The sequence below is a fragment of the Pelophylax lessonae genome, assembly GCF_965119305.1.
Source record: "Pelophylax lessonae genome assembly, chromosome: 2".
Taxonomy (NCBI): domain Eukaryota; kingdom Metazoa; phylum Chordata; class Amphibia; order Anura; family Ranidae; genus Pelophylax; species Pelophylax lessonae.
Genome location: NC_138769.1, coordinates 9,430,363 through 9,445,605, shown reverse-complemented (window position 1 = coordinate 9,445,605; position 15,243 = coordinate 9,430,363).

Genomic DNA, 15,243 nt, shown 5'->3' with positions numbered 1-15,243 from the left:
ACTTTAAAAAAAAGTCCGGGTCCGTGTCCCGGACTTTTACCGAACTTTTCCCGGACACCGAACCCCATTGAAGTCAATGGGGACCCGAACTTTAAGGCACTAAAATGGCTCTAAAACACCAAAGGAAAGGGCTAGAGTGCTGTAAATGGCAGCAAAACGTAATTAAGAGCATGGCAAGTGCTCTGCAAACAAATGTGGATAGGGAAATAACTTAAAACAACAAAAAAAAACAGAAAAATAAAACAATGTTCTTCTTCATCTCTGAAGGACGAGGCCCATATGGAGTAGGAGGGAGGTTGAGGTGGTGGTGGATGTGGCGGTGACATAGGCGTGCGCACAGGGTGTGCTGGGTGTGCCTGTGCACACCCTAATCACCTAGGGCACATAGCATTGCCAGTGAGGAGATGGGAAAGATCTCCCTCGGACCTGCTCTGCTCTATTTCTCTTTGCCTACAGGTACATGGCCCCGATACATTACTCTCCCTGCTGGCAAACACATGCATGTGTATTTCAACTTTGGGGTGCACACCTTAATGCAATAGACTGCGCACACCTATGGGCGGTGTAGGTGGAAGCGGCGGTGGAGGAGGACCAGGGCCGGATTAAGAGCATCATGGGCTTGGTGCTGAGGATTTTGAAGGGCCTTAAGGGCCGTGCCTTGCCATGCACCCAGAGGAGGAAGGGTGCAGCCATGCATGCCTAATTCAACATGGGATGCTGTCTCTGAAGCCCATAAACACATCCATGCATCGGCAACTGTCCCTCCTTGTCCGGCCTTCGCGCTGTGTGGGGAGGTTCTGAGGGTGCTGCCTGGGGAAGCGAGCATAGAAGCCAGACTTCTGTGTTTACAAGTGACAGAAGAGCGGTAACAGTGAATATGGCCAACCCGGGGCCTATATAAAAGGTAGGGATGGGTTGTTATGGAGGGTTGCTATAGAGGGTTGCTATGGATGGGTTGCTATGGATGGGTTGCTATGGATGGGTTGCTATGGAGGGTCGCTATGGAGGGTCTTTATGGAGGGTCGCTATGGAGGGTCGCTATGGAGGGTTGCTATGGATGGGTTGCTATGGATGGGTTGCTATGGATGGGTTGCTATGGAGGGTTGCTATGGAGGGTTGTTATGGAGGGTCGCTATGGAGGGTTGCTATGGAGGGTTGCTATGGAGGGTTGCTATGGATGGGTTGCTATGGAGGGTTGCTATGGATGGGTTGCTATGGAGGGTTGCTATGGATGGGTTGCTAAGGAGGGTTGCTATGGATGGGTTGCTATGGAGGGTTGCTATGGAGGGTTGCTATGGAGGGTTGCTATGGAGGGTTGCTATGGACAGGTCGCTATGGAGGGTTTCTATGGAGGGTTGCTATGGAGGGTCGATATGGAGGGTTGCTATGGATGGGTTGCTATGGATGGGTTGCTATGGAGGGTTGCTATGGAGGGTTGTTATGGAGGGTCGCTATGGAGGGTTGCTATGGAGGGTTGCTATGGATCGGTTGCTATGGAGGGTTGCTATGGATGGGTTGCTATGGAGGGTTGCTATGGATGGGTTGCTAAGGAGGGTTGCTATGGATGGGTTGCTATGGAGGGTTGCTATGGAGGGTTGCTATGGATGGGTTGTTATGGAGGGTTGCTATGGAGGGTGGCTATGGAGGGTTGCTATGGATGGGTTGCTATGGATGGGTTGCTATGGATGGGTTGCTATGGAGGGTTGTTATGGACAGGTCGCTATGGAGGGTTGCTATGGAGGGTTGCTATGGATGGGTTGCTATGGATGGGTTGCTATGGAGGGTTGCTATGGAGGGTTGCTATGGAGGGTTGCTATGGACAGGTCGCAATGGAGGGTTGCTATGGAGGGTCGCTATGGAGGGTTGTTATGGAGGGTTGCTATGGAGGGTTGCTATGGAGGGTTGTTATGGACAGGTCGCTATGGAGGGTTGCTTTGGAGGGTCGCTATGGATGGGTTGCTATGGATGGGTTGCTATGGATGGGTTGTTATGGAGGGTCGCTATGGATTGGTTGTTATGGAGGGTTGCTATGGAGGGTTGCTATGGACAGGTCGCTATGGAGGATTGTTATGGAGGGTCGCTATGGAGGGTTGCTATGGATGGGTTACTATGGAGGGTTGCTATGGAGGGTCGCTATGGAGGGTTGCTATGGATGGGTTTCTATGGATGGGTTGCTATGGAGGGTTGCTATGGAGGGTTGTTATGGAGGGTCGCTATGGAGGGTTGCTATGGAGGGTTGCTATGGAGGGTTGCTATGGATGGGTTGCTATGGAGGGTTGCTATGGATGGGTTGCTATGGAGGGTTGCTATGGATGGGTTGCTATGGAGGGTTGCTATGGACAGGTTGCTATGGAGGGTTGCTATGGATGGGTTGCTATGGATGGGTTGCTAAGGAGGGTTGCTATGGATGGGTTGCTATGGAGGGTTGCTATGGACAGGTTGCTATGGAGGGTTGCTATGGATGGGTTGCTATGGAGGGTTGCTATGGACAGGTCGCTATGGAGGGTTGCTATGGAGGGTTGCTATGTATGGGTTGCTATGGAGGGTTGTTATGGATGGGTTGCTATGGATGGGTTGCTATGGATGGGTTGTTATGGAGGGTTGCTATGGATGGGTTGTTATGGAGGGTTGCTATGGAGGGTGGCTATGGAGGGTTGCTATGGAGGGTTGCTATGGATGGGTCGCTATGGAGGGTTGTTATGGAGGGTTGCTATGGATGGGTTGTTATTGAGGGTTGCTATGTATGGGTTGCTATGGAGGGTTGTTATGGATGGGTTGCTATGGATGGGTTGCTATGGATGGGTTGTTATGGAGGGTTGCTATGGATGGGTTGCTATGGAGGGTTGCTATGGAGGGTCGCTATGGACAGATTTCTATGGAGGGTTGCAATGGATGGGTTGTTATGGAGGGTTGCTATGGACAGGTCGCTATGGAGGGTTGCTATGGAGGGTTGCTATGGAGGGTCGCTATGGAGGGTTGCTATGGAGGGTTGTTATGGATGGGTTGTTATGGAGGGTCGCTATGGAGGGTCGCTATGGATGGGTTGCTATGGATGGGTTGCTATGGATGGGTTGTTATGGAGGGTCGCTATGGATTGGTTGTTATGGAGGGTTGCTATGGAGGGTTGCTATGGACAGGTCGCTATGGAGGATTGTTATGGAGGGTCGCTATGGAGGGTTGCTATGGATGGGTTACTATGGAGGGTTGCTATGGAGGGTCGCTATGGGGGGTTGCTATGGATGGGTTGCTATGGATGGGTTGCTATGGAGGGTTGCTATGGAGGGTTGTTATGGAGGGTCGCTATGGAGGGTTGCTATGGAGGGTTGCTATGGAGGGTTGCTATGGATGGGTTGCTATGGAGGGTTGCTATGGATGGGTTGCTATGGAGGGTTGCTATGGATGGGTTGCTATGGAGGGTTGCTATGGACAGGTTGCTATGGAGGGTTGCTATGGAGGGTTGCTATGGATGGGTTGCTATGGACGGGTTGCTATGGAGGGTTGCTATGGACGGGTTGCTATGGATGGGTTGCTATGGAGGGTTGCTATGGAGGGTTGCAATGGATGGGTTGTTATGGAGGGTTGCTATAGAGGGTTGCTATGGATGGGTTGCTATGGATGGGTTGCTATGGATGGGTTGCTATGGAGGGTTGCTATGGAGGGTTGTTATGGACAGGTCGCTATGGAGGGTTGCTATGGATGGGTTGCTATGGAGGGTTGCTATGGAGGGTTGCTATGGAGGGTGGTTATGGATGGGTTGCTATGGAGGGTCGCTATGGAGGGTTGCTATGGAGGGTTGCTATGGATGGGTTGCTATGGAGGGTTGCTATGGAGGGTTGCTATGGACGGGTTGCTATGGACGGGTTGCTATGGATGGGTTGCTATGGAGGGTTGCTATGGAGGGTTGCTATGGATGGGTTGTTATGGAGGGTTGCTATAGAGGGTTGCTATGGATGGGTTGCTATGGATGGGTTGCTATGGATGGGTTGCTATGGAGGGTTGCTATGGAGGGTTGTTATGGACAGGTCGCTATGGAGGGTTGCTATGGAGGGTTGCTATGGAGGGTTGCTATGGATGGGTTGCTATGGAGGGTTGCTATGGATGGGTTGCTAAGGAGGGTTGCTATGGATGGGTTGCTATGGAGGGTTACTATGGACAGGTTGCTATGGAGGGTTGCTATGGATGGGTTGCTATGGAGGGTCGTTATGGAGGGTCGCTATGGAGGGTTGCTATGGAGGGTTGCTATGGAGGGTCGTTATGGAGGGTCGCTATGGAGGGTTGCTATGGAGGGTCGCTATGGAGGGTTGCTATGGATGGGTTGCTATGGATGGGTTGCTATGGAGGGTTGCTATGGAGGGTTGTTATGGAGGGTCGCTATGGAGGGTTGCTATGGAGGGTTGCTATGGAGGGTTGCTATGGATGGGTTGCTATGGAGGGTTGCTTTGGATGGGTTGCTATGGAGGGTTGCTATGGATGGGTTGCTAAGGAGGGTTGCTATGGATGGGTTGCTATGGAGGGTTGCTATGGAGGGTTGCTATGGATGGGTTGTTATGGAGGGTTGCTATGGAGGGTGGCTATGGAGGGTTGCTATGGACGGGTTGCTATGGACGGGTTGCTATGGATGGGTCGCTATGGAGGGTTGTTATGGAGGGTTGCTATGGAGGGTTGCTATGGAGGGTTGTTATGGACAGGTCGCTATGGAGGGTTGCTATGGACAGGTCGCTATGGAGGGTTGCTATGGAGGGTTGCTATGGAGGATTAATATGGAAGGTTGCTATGGAGGGTTGCTATGGAGGGTCGCTATGGAGGGTCGCTATGGATGGGTTGCTATGGAGGGTTGCTATGGATGGGTCGCTATGGAGGGTTGTTATGGAGGGTTGCTATGGATGGGTTGTTATGGAGGGTTGCTATGGATGGGTTGCTATGGAGGGTTGTTATGGATGGGTTGCTATGGATGGGTTGCTATGGATGGGTTGCTATGGATGGGTTGTTATGGAGGGTTGCTATGGATGGGTTGCTATGGAGGGTTGCTATGGAGGGTCGCTATGGACAGATTTCTATGGAGGGTTGCAATGGATGGGTTGTTATGGAGGGTTGCTATGGAGGGTTGTTATGGAGGGTTGCTATGGATGGGTTGCTATGGACAGGTCGCTATGGAGGGTTGCTATGGAGGGTTGCTATGGATGGGTTGCTATGGAGGGTTGCTATGGAGGGTTGCTATGGATGGGTTGTTATGGAGGGTTGCTATGGAGGGTTGCTATGGAGGGTTGCTATGGACAGGTCGCTATGGAGGGTTGCTATGGAGGGTCGCTATGGATGGGTTGCTATGGATGGGTTGCTATGGAGGGTTGCTATGGATGGGTTGTTATGGAGGGTTGTTATGGAGGGTTGCTATGGAGGGTTGCTATGGAGGGTTGCTATGGAGGGTCGCTATGGAGGGTTGCTATGGACAGGTCGCTATGGAGGGTTGCTATGGAGGGTTGCTATGGAGGATTAATATGGAAGGTTGCTATGGAGGGTTGCTATGGAGGGTCGCTATGGAGGGTCGCTATGGATGGGTTGCTATGGAGGGTTGCTATGGAGGGTTGCTATGGATGGGTCGCTATGGAGGGTTGTTATGGAGGGTTGCTATGGATGGGTTGTTATGGAGGGTTGCTATGGATGGGTTGCTATGGAGGGTTGTTATGGATGGGTTGCTATGGATGGGTTGCTATGGATGGGTTGCTATGGATGGGTTGTTATGGAGGGTTGCTATGGATGGGTTGCTATGGAGGGTTGCTATGGAGGGTCGCTATGGACAGATTTCTATGGAGGGTTGCAATGGATGGGTTGTTATGGAGGGTTGCTACGGAGGGTTGTTATGGAGGGTTGCTATGGATGGGTTGCTATGGACAGGTCGCTATGGAGGGTTGCTATGGAGGGTTGCTATGGATGGGTTGCTATGGAGGGTTGCTATGGAGGGTTGCTATGGATGGGTTGTTATGGAGGGTTGCTATTGAGGATTGCTATGGAGGGTTGCTATGGAGGGTTGCTATGGACAGGTCGCTATGGAGGGTTGCTATGGAGGGTTGCTATGGATGGGTTGCTATGGATGGGTTGCTAAGGCCCCAATTACTATTGTTTGTACCCCTAAAAGGATGGTTGAGCAGTAGGAGGAGGAGTATGGAACAGGCAGCACCCTCAAATCTTCAGAAGTATGAGATGAACCCCAAAAACTTGGAAAGGTGGATCTCACACGTACCGACACAGACTATCACGCAATTTAATTGATCCCCAAAGGTTTTAATTGAATAGCGGAATAGAAAATATGATCAAAAAGAAAGTGTATGTATCTCACACGTACACCACCACACTAGGCCCCAATTACTATTGTTTGTACCCCTAAAAGGATGGTTGAGCAGTAGGAGGAGGAGTATGGAACAGGCAGCACCCTCAAATCTTCAGAAGTATGAGATTGTGTTCACTGTACCCCACAAAGATTGTGTTCACTGCACCCCACAAAGATTGTGTTCACTGCACCCCACAAAGATTGTGTTCACTGCACCTCAAAAAGGATTTTGTTCACTGCACCCCACAAAGATTGTGTTCACTGCACCCTAAAAGGATTTTGTTCACTGCACCCCAAAAAGATTGTGTTCACTGCACCCCCCAAAGATTGTGTTCACTGCACCCCACAAAGATTCTGTTCCCTGTACCCCACAAAGATTGTGTTCACTGCACCCCACAAAGGATTTTGTTCACTGCACCCCAAAAAGATTGTGTTCACTGCACCCCAAAAAGGATGTTCACTGCACCCCAAAAAGGATTTTGTTCACTGCACCCCAAAAAGATTGTGTTCACTGCACCCCACAAAGATTGTGTTCACTGCACCCCACAAAGGATTTTGTTCACTGCACCCCAAAAAGATTGTGTTCACTGTACCCCCCAAAGATTGTGTTCACTGCACCCCACAAAGGGTTTTGTTCACTGCACCCCAAAAAGATTGTGTTCACTGTACCCCCCAAAGATTGTGTTCACTGTACCCCCCAAAGATTGTGTTCACTGCACCCCACAAAGATTCTGTTCACTGTACCCCACAAAGATTGTGTTCACTGCACCCCACAAAGGATTTTGTTCACTGCACCCCAAAAAGATTGTGTTCACTGCACCCCAAAAAGGATGTTGTTCACTGCACCCCAAAAAGGATTTTGTTCACTGCACCCCAAAAAGATTGTGTTCACTGCACCCCACAAAGATTGTGTTCACTGCACCCCACAAAGGATTTTGTTCACTGCACCCCAAAAAGATTGTGTTCACTGCACCCCAAAAAGGACGTCCTCAAGCAGGCCAGGAAGGTGTGTGGCCATTTCAGGCGTTCCTACACGGCCATGGCGCACTTTGCAGATATTCAGCGGCGAAACAACATGCCAGTGAGGCGCTTGATTTGCGACAGCCCGACACGTTGGAATTCAACACTGCTAATGTTCGACCGCCTGCTCCAACAAGAAAAAGCAGTCAACGAGTATTTGTATGACCGGGGTGCTAGGACAGCCTCTGCGGAGCTGGGTATTTTTTTGCCACGCTACTGGACGCTCATGCGCAATGCCTGTAGGCTCATGCGTCCTTTTGAGGAGGTGACAAACCTAGTGAGTCGCACTGAAGGCACCATCAGCGACATCATCCCATATGCTTTTTTCCTGGAGCGTGCCCTGCGAAGAGTGCTGGATCAGGCCGTAGATGAGCGTGAAGAGGAAGAGGAAGAGTTGTGGTCACCATCACCACCACCAGAAACAGCCTTACCATCAATTGCTGGACCTGCGGCAACACTGGAAGAGGAGTGTGAGGAAGAGGAGTCAGAGGAGGAATGTGGCTTTGAGGAGGAGGAACACCAACCACAGCAGGCATCCCAGGGTGCTCGTTGTCACCTATCTGGTACCCGTGGTGTTGTACGTGGCTGGGGGGAAGAACACACCTTCAATGACATCAGTGAGGACGAGGAATTGGACATGAGTAGCTCGGCATCCAACCTTGTGCAAATGGGGTCTTTCATGCTGTCATGCCTGTTGAGAGACCCTCGTATAAAAAGGCTGAAGGAGAACGACCTGTACTGGGTGGCCACGCTACTAGACCCCCGGTATAAGCAGAAAGTCTGTGATATGTTACCCAATTACCGGCAGTCGCAAAGGATGCAGCAGCTACAAAATAAGTTAAAAACTATGCTTTACACAGCGTATAAGGGTGATGTCACAGCACAACGGGAATCCAACAGGGGAAGAGGTGAAAGTAATCCTCCTCCTACCACCACAACCACGCCGGCAAGGACAGGACGCTTTACAGACGTCTTGTTGATGGAGGACATGCAGAGCTTTTTTAGTCCTATGCATCGCCACAGCCCTTCGGGGTCCACCCTCAGAGAACGACTCGACCGACAGGTAGCAGACTACCTTGCCTTAACTGCAGATATCGACACTCTGAGGAGCGATGAACCCCTTGACTACTGGGTGTGCAGGCTTGACCTGTGGCCTGAGCTATCCCAATTTGCCATTGAACTTCTGGCCTGCCCCGCTTCAAGTGTGCTGTCAGAAAGGACCTTCAGCGCAGCAGGAGGTATTGTCACTGAGAAGAGAAGTCGCCTAGGTCAAAAAAGTCTTGATTACCTCACGTTTATTAAGATGAATGAGGCATGGATCCCGAAGGGACTGACAGTGGGGGATGCATTTGACTAAAAAAGGCCTGGTGATGACTGAGATGCCTTGGCCTAAAAATGGTCCACACGCTGCTGTATATAATCATTCTCTGCATGCCGGATGACTTATGTGACGTCTCCGCCACCAACTACGGTTCAAGCCGCAATGTTTTAGTGCACTTTCTGCCTTAAAACCTCAATTTTTCAGGCCGCTGCTACAGCAGCGGCTGCAACAATACCTACTTTTTCATGCATGTGTACATGCCTAATTTTTCTGGCCTCTGGTGCTACACTGTGGCTGCAAAAAAACAAAAAACAAAAAAAAAGGCACATACATGTGTCAATTCCCCTTCGTGATCGTTACCTTGTCGTGGTGAAGGGGCTTGCGTATCACAATGAAGCGATCACCTCTAGGATTGTGTTGGCACACCCCAGATGATAAGGTCGTTGCTTCATTGTGTACAGACCAAAAGCGATCCGCAGGATAATTTTTCATAAAAAAAAACATTCATTTTCTTTCATTCTTTCTGCGGAGCTGGGTATTTTTTGGCCGCGTTACTGAATGCTCATGAACAATGGCTGTAGGCTCATGCGTCCTTTTGCGGAGATGACAACCCTGGTGGTCAGTCGAACCCAAGGCAACATCATCGACCTCATCCCATATGCGTTTTTTCTGGAGCGTGCCCTGCGAAGAGCACTGGATCAGGCTGAGATAGCTGCACCAGCTTTAGATATACATGTTCATGGTTTGCTCCCCCAATTTCTTGCTTGTAGATGAGCATGAAGAGGAAGAGTTGTGGTCCTCATCACCACCAGAAGCAGCCTTGTCGTTGTCAATTGCTGGACCTGTGGCAACGCAGAGAGAGGAGTCTGAAGAAGAGAAGTCAGAGGAGGAAGGTGGCTTTGAGGAGGTGGAATACCAGCCACAGCAGGCGTCCCAGGGGGCTTGTTCTCACCTTTCGGGGACCCTTGGTGTTGTATGTGGCTGGGTGGAGGAAGAGACCTTCAATGATGTCAGTGAGGACAAGGAACGGGACATGGCTAGCTTGGTATCCAACCTTGTGCAAATGGGGAGTTTGCGGTTGTGCAAATGGACTGACTGACTGTTAAACGGGGAGTTTGGTCTGTCAGAGTTTGGTCTGTCACTGTGAAGCGGGCGACGGGCGTAACCCTTACACTACTTGACCGATAAAACATCATACCTGATCGTATTCACACACTGGATGTTTTAGTGCTGGTTTACACTGCCGCTACCACTAAAGTAGCGTCGCTTCCAGTGCGACTTTGGCGCGACTTAGCGCGACTTTGGCGCGACCTCATCGCGAGGCGACTTTTTATTTGGCCAATCACAATATCATGTTTTGTGACCGTCACCTAATTTCCTTTTCCTGTTTTTTGTTTTACATATTTCCCCATGTGTGCAGTGTTGTCTGTGTCATAGCTCAACTGATAGGCATGTTTGCCTTGGCATATCATATTTCAGCTTGCCAGAAAGAAAAAAAGACAGCTGGAAAGACACTGCATTAGTTTTCTACTAAAAATCATAAGAAAAATGCTGTTTTTTTTGGGTTGTGGACATACTACAGAGCTGAAACTTGACAGGTACACTTTTTAGACCCCCCAGACACTAAATACAAAAAATGACATGCCTGCCTAAAAAAATGCCCGATAAATGCCTGCAAGAGAAAAAGCCAGCCGCAGAGAAGCCGTATTACTGAAAATATAATAAAAATGCTGTTTTTTAGGGGTTCTGGACATGCTACAGAGCTGAAACTTGACAGGTACACTTTTAGACCCCCCAGACACTAAATACAAAAAATGACATGCCTGCCTAAAAAAATGCCCGCTAAATGCCTGCAAGAGAAAAAGCCAGCCGCAGAGAAGCCGTATTCCTGAAAATATAAGAAAAATGCTGTTTTTTAGGGGTTCTGGACATGCTACAGAGCTGAAACTTGACAGGTACACTTTTTAGACCCCCCAGACACTAAATACAAAAAATGACATGCCTGCCTAAAAAAATGCCCGCTAAATGCCTGCAAGAGAAAAAGCCAGCCGCAGAGAAGCCGTATTCCTGAAAATATAAAAAAATGCTGTTTTTTAGGGGTTCTGGACATGCTACAGAGCTGAAACTTGACAGGTACACTTTTTAGACCCCCCAGACACTAAATACAAAAAATGACATGCCTGCCTAAAAAAATGCCTGCTAAATGCCTGCAAGAGAAAAAGCCAGCCGCAGAGAAGCCATATTCCTGAAAATATAAGAAAAATGCTGTTTTTTAGGGGTTCTGGACATGCTACAGAGCTGAAACTTGACAGGTACACTTTTTAGACCCCCCCCCCCAGACACTAAATACAAAAAATGACATGCCTGCCTAAAAAAATGCCCGCTAAATGCCTGCAAGAGAAAAAGCCAGCCGCAGAGAAGCCATATTCCTGAAAATATAAGAAAAATGCTGTTTTTTAGGGGTTCTGGACATGCTACAGAGCTGAAAATTGACAGGTACACTTTTTAGACCCCCCAGACACTAAATACAAAAAATGACATGCCTGCCTAAAAAAATGCCCGATAAATGCCTGCAAGAGAAAAAGCCAGCCGCAGAGAAGCCATATTCCTGAAAATATAAGACAAATGCTGTTTTTTAGGGGTTCTGGACATGCTACAGAGCTGAAACTTCACAGGTACACTTTTTAGACCCCCCAGATGCTAAATCCAAAGAAATTTTTTATTTTTATTTTTTTTTAATTTTTCCAATAATTGGCTCTCTATCAAAAAATTATAATTTTTAAGAACTTTTTTTTGCGTGATCCCTCTCCGGCATGCCACAGTCCAGGTGTTAGTCCCCTTGAAACAACTTTTCCATCACTATTGTGGCCAGAAAGAGTCCCTGTGTGTTTTAAAATTCGCCTGCCTATTGAAGTCTATGGCGGTTCGCCCGGTTCGCGAAAATTTGCCGATGTTCGCGTTCGCCGTTCGCGAACGGCGAATTTTAGGTTCGCGACATCACTATTTGTCACCCTGCCATAGCAGTCACTGTCAGTTAACCCTACACTACACTACTGTCTCCTGACACTTAACACTTTCCCTACAGAAACTAAATTTTTGAAGCTAACTTAAGTGTAAAGGAGCACTCTAACTACACTAGATATCCCTTTCCTCACACTAAAAATAGCTAAATGACACTTTTCAAGTAAAATTAACAGAACTGCTTCCACTCTCTTCCATGTCCAGTATAACAATGCTGGGAATATGGCGGGGGCGATCTTATATACTGGGGGGCGTATTCACTAATGATTGGTCTAGGGACCCCCTAGTCACTCCAATCACATTCCTAGCATTCTCCTGCCCCCTCAATTGGCTTTTGCTAATGGTTCTGGTCCAATCACAGGCTTTTAAAGCCCATTTCCTGAAGCATTGCATTTTGGGCGGTTCTGGTTGCCGAATTCCGAACTTTTTGGGCAAAAAGTTCTAAATTCGGCCGAACCTCGAACACCCAATGTTCGGGCCGAACCGATGGTGGACCCGAACCGTTCGATCATCCCTAGATATAACACTGTTACATGTTCTAGTTATGTAGCAAACTTAAGAATATACAAAGCAAACATCTTTTTTTTCACATTTTGGCAAAATCATGGATTAATTAAAGAAACTCTATTTGTTTGTCCCGTGGCTTGCAGGAAAAACATTTTGCCTTGCTTCCACCATCAACACAGACAGGGGAAACCCTCCTGCGGAGCCATTGTGTTCTCCCGGTGCTGCCCCTGCCAGGAAAACACAGTGATTATTGCTAGTGGCTACAAGAGCTGCTGAGTGTGTGTCAAATCTGACAGACTGGTTGTACGTTGTCCTCAAGGTGATCGATCAATCAACTTGGGTACCTTCAGCCTAGCCATACATAGTTTAAATCTGCATCTCAAATGAATCAATCCCATTTACATGTAACACTCCATAAAGGAGAATGGAGGGGCTTATCATGTCTGCGTGAAAAATGAACAGCCACACCCAATCAGACAGCTCATGTTAAAAGGGACCTGAAAAGCAATCTGCATGGCTTGCTTTTCCAAGCATTGTCTAGTTTAGTGAGCCTGGACTTATAACAGTCACTGTAATGCTACCCATACTGCTGTCCTTTTAACATGGTGACAAAAGTTGATACCTATGCTACATGTGTGTAAAGTTACTTTCACCCTGCTAAATGGACAGCAATAAGGTTGTAAATACAGTGACTGGCTGTCCCCCCCGATGGCGGACCTGGGTGCATAATGAAAGGCCAATTGAGAAAATGGCAATATCATGTAGAGGAAATCACCAGTGTGGGGCAACCTATGTCATGGAGGTAGATTTGGACATCGATGTATATGTATCACCAGAAATGGAATTCTTTGTTCTACAATATCTCAAAGACGACCTAGCATGTTTTTTTAAGACTGTACTATTTTGGACATACTTGGACTCAAACATACACTGCTCTTTCCACAGCTCCTCCCTACTCTGGGGGTATGATAGGGTGAACATGCATCTTCACCAAAAGCACAAGATGATGTGTCGTGTCCGGATGAGGCTGCGGCGGAGATTCATGTTCCAGGCTCGGGTGGTGGATCTGCAGCGGGCCTGGAGTGATGCCAAAAGGCGATCACCCATGCTCCTGCTAAAGGCTGTTTAGCAAATCTCCGGTAAGTAAAAATATACATTACATGTGACCAGATAGGTTACAATTTTTTGGGTAGGTGGACATGTGTTTAGGTATGCAACAACACTAATACCAACACCCCCCCCCCCTCCCTCTCGCTCCTACCTTTCCTACCTCCATCAAGTGTCTCTTCACAACCTTTAATACTACTATGTACATTCGTATTTTTTATGTTTCTTTTTTCTCTTCTGCTTCTAGCCAAAGCGGACGGCCGGCACCCTCTTGTGCTTTTGGTGAAGAAGGGGAGGAGGAGGACGGCCACACTTAAATACGCCTTCCGAGACAGCGAGCCATTTCAGCAGCTCGAAATTGTGGATCGTAAGTAGAAAAAAAAAATTGTTGAAATTTCAAATCTCTAATCACATTTTACAGAGCCCCCTTTACATCAGAGTCTCCAGACTTACTACACTGTAAGAGGGAAGTGTGAAGACTCTGATGTAAGGAGAGTTCACGGAACCATTATTTGAGGGGGGAAGCTGGGGACTCTGGTGTAAAAGGGAACTCTGTGGTCACCAAAGCTCCCCCATACATCTGAGCTTAAAGAGACCCCCTCACACTTCCCTTCCTCAGTCCACCACAGTCAAGGGCACAACAAGTCCCACTGCAGAAGGCTACCTGCTTGGACTTGTACTGCTCTCTGTAGGGGACTGAGGAACTACTGCCTGCTATGCTAAGACTTGTAGTGCCCTCTGTTAGGGACTAAGGATTCCTCAGTCCTCAACATTCTAGGGCACTATAAGTCTCAGCATAGTGGGCTGTCATAGCTCAGTCCCTCACAGCTCGGGGCAAAAACAACATAGTTAAACATCTAAAGGACAACTCCAAACAAAACTACCAATAATGGACAGAGTCCATATGCTATATAATGTCAAAGACCCGCTACCACTCACCTTCCACCTCGGGTGCTGTCATTGTGTAGGGCAAAGGGCTCCATCTACACCATGTTTGGCTTTCAGGTCAGATATGCAGGACTTGCTCAGCTCCACTCTCTTCCCTGGCAATTGACTCTGGCGTCATTGGGGGTCTTTCCTCCTCTAGAAAACACCCAGGGGCCCTCTCCTTGTCCCCCAGCCACCCAGGGCCTTCTTCTCCAACAACCATTTTCGGACTCTTCCAACTTCCCTGGGGCTACTCACCCCCTTTGCATAGTAGACACCACAAATCTATGACCAGCCTGCAAAATATCAAGTCTGGGCCTGGTTACCTGTATGTTCTGGGTCCAGGGCGGAGCTCTCCTCCCAGAGCAACAACTGATGATAGCAGAGTGAGTTGACCGGGCAGTCACTTCCTACTGGTGCAGGTACACACCTACCATTTCCTCAACATCTTAGGATAACATGATCAGACGGCCAATCCCCAGTCAGAGAAGGAGGGGTAAGTGTCAGTGGACAACAGACACCTGGCAGACGCAGTGAAGGGACAGCAGCACACTGCTGCAACTTTTAGATCCGAGGATTGAAAGCAATCTTTTACTTGGGCGATTTCCCTGACTGCGCCCTTCTAAATGTTGTTGCTCCGCCACTGGCCGCAAGGCCCCTGTAGGTGCGAGGCCTTAAGCGACCGCCTAATTTGCATGTTGCCCTCCTGTTTTAACCACTTGCCGACCGCCGCACGACTATCTACGTCGGCGGTCAGCCCCTCACAGGCAAACTAACGTAGGGCTACGTTGCTTGCTTGTGAGGGTCTAGGGAGCGAGCGCGCGCCCCCGGGGGCGCGCTCCCGCTCCCGCGTGGTCACGGACCCCCCCGCGCATGTGACCAGCGGACCCGATGTCCGCCGGTCACTCGGCGATCGGCGGGGGAGAGGGAGAATGTCAGGCAGCTTGTGTAAACAAACTGCCTGTCATTCTCCTCGCTGCAAAGACACTGATAAAACGGATCTGGTATGTAGATC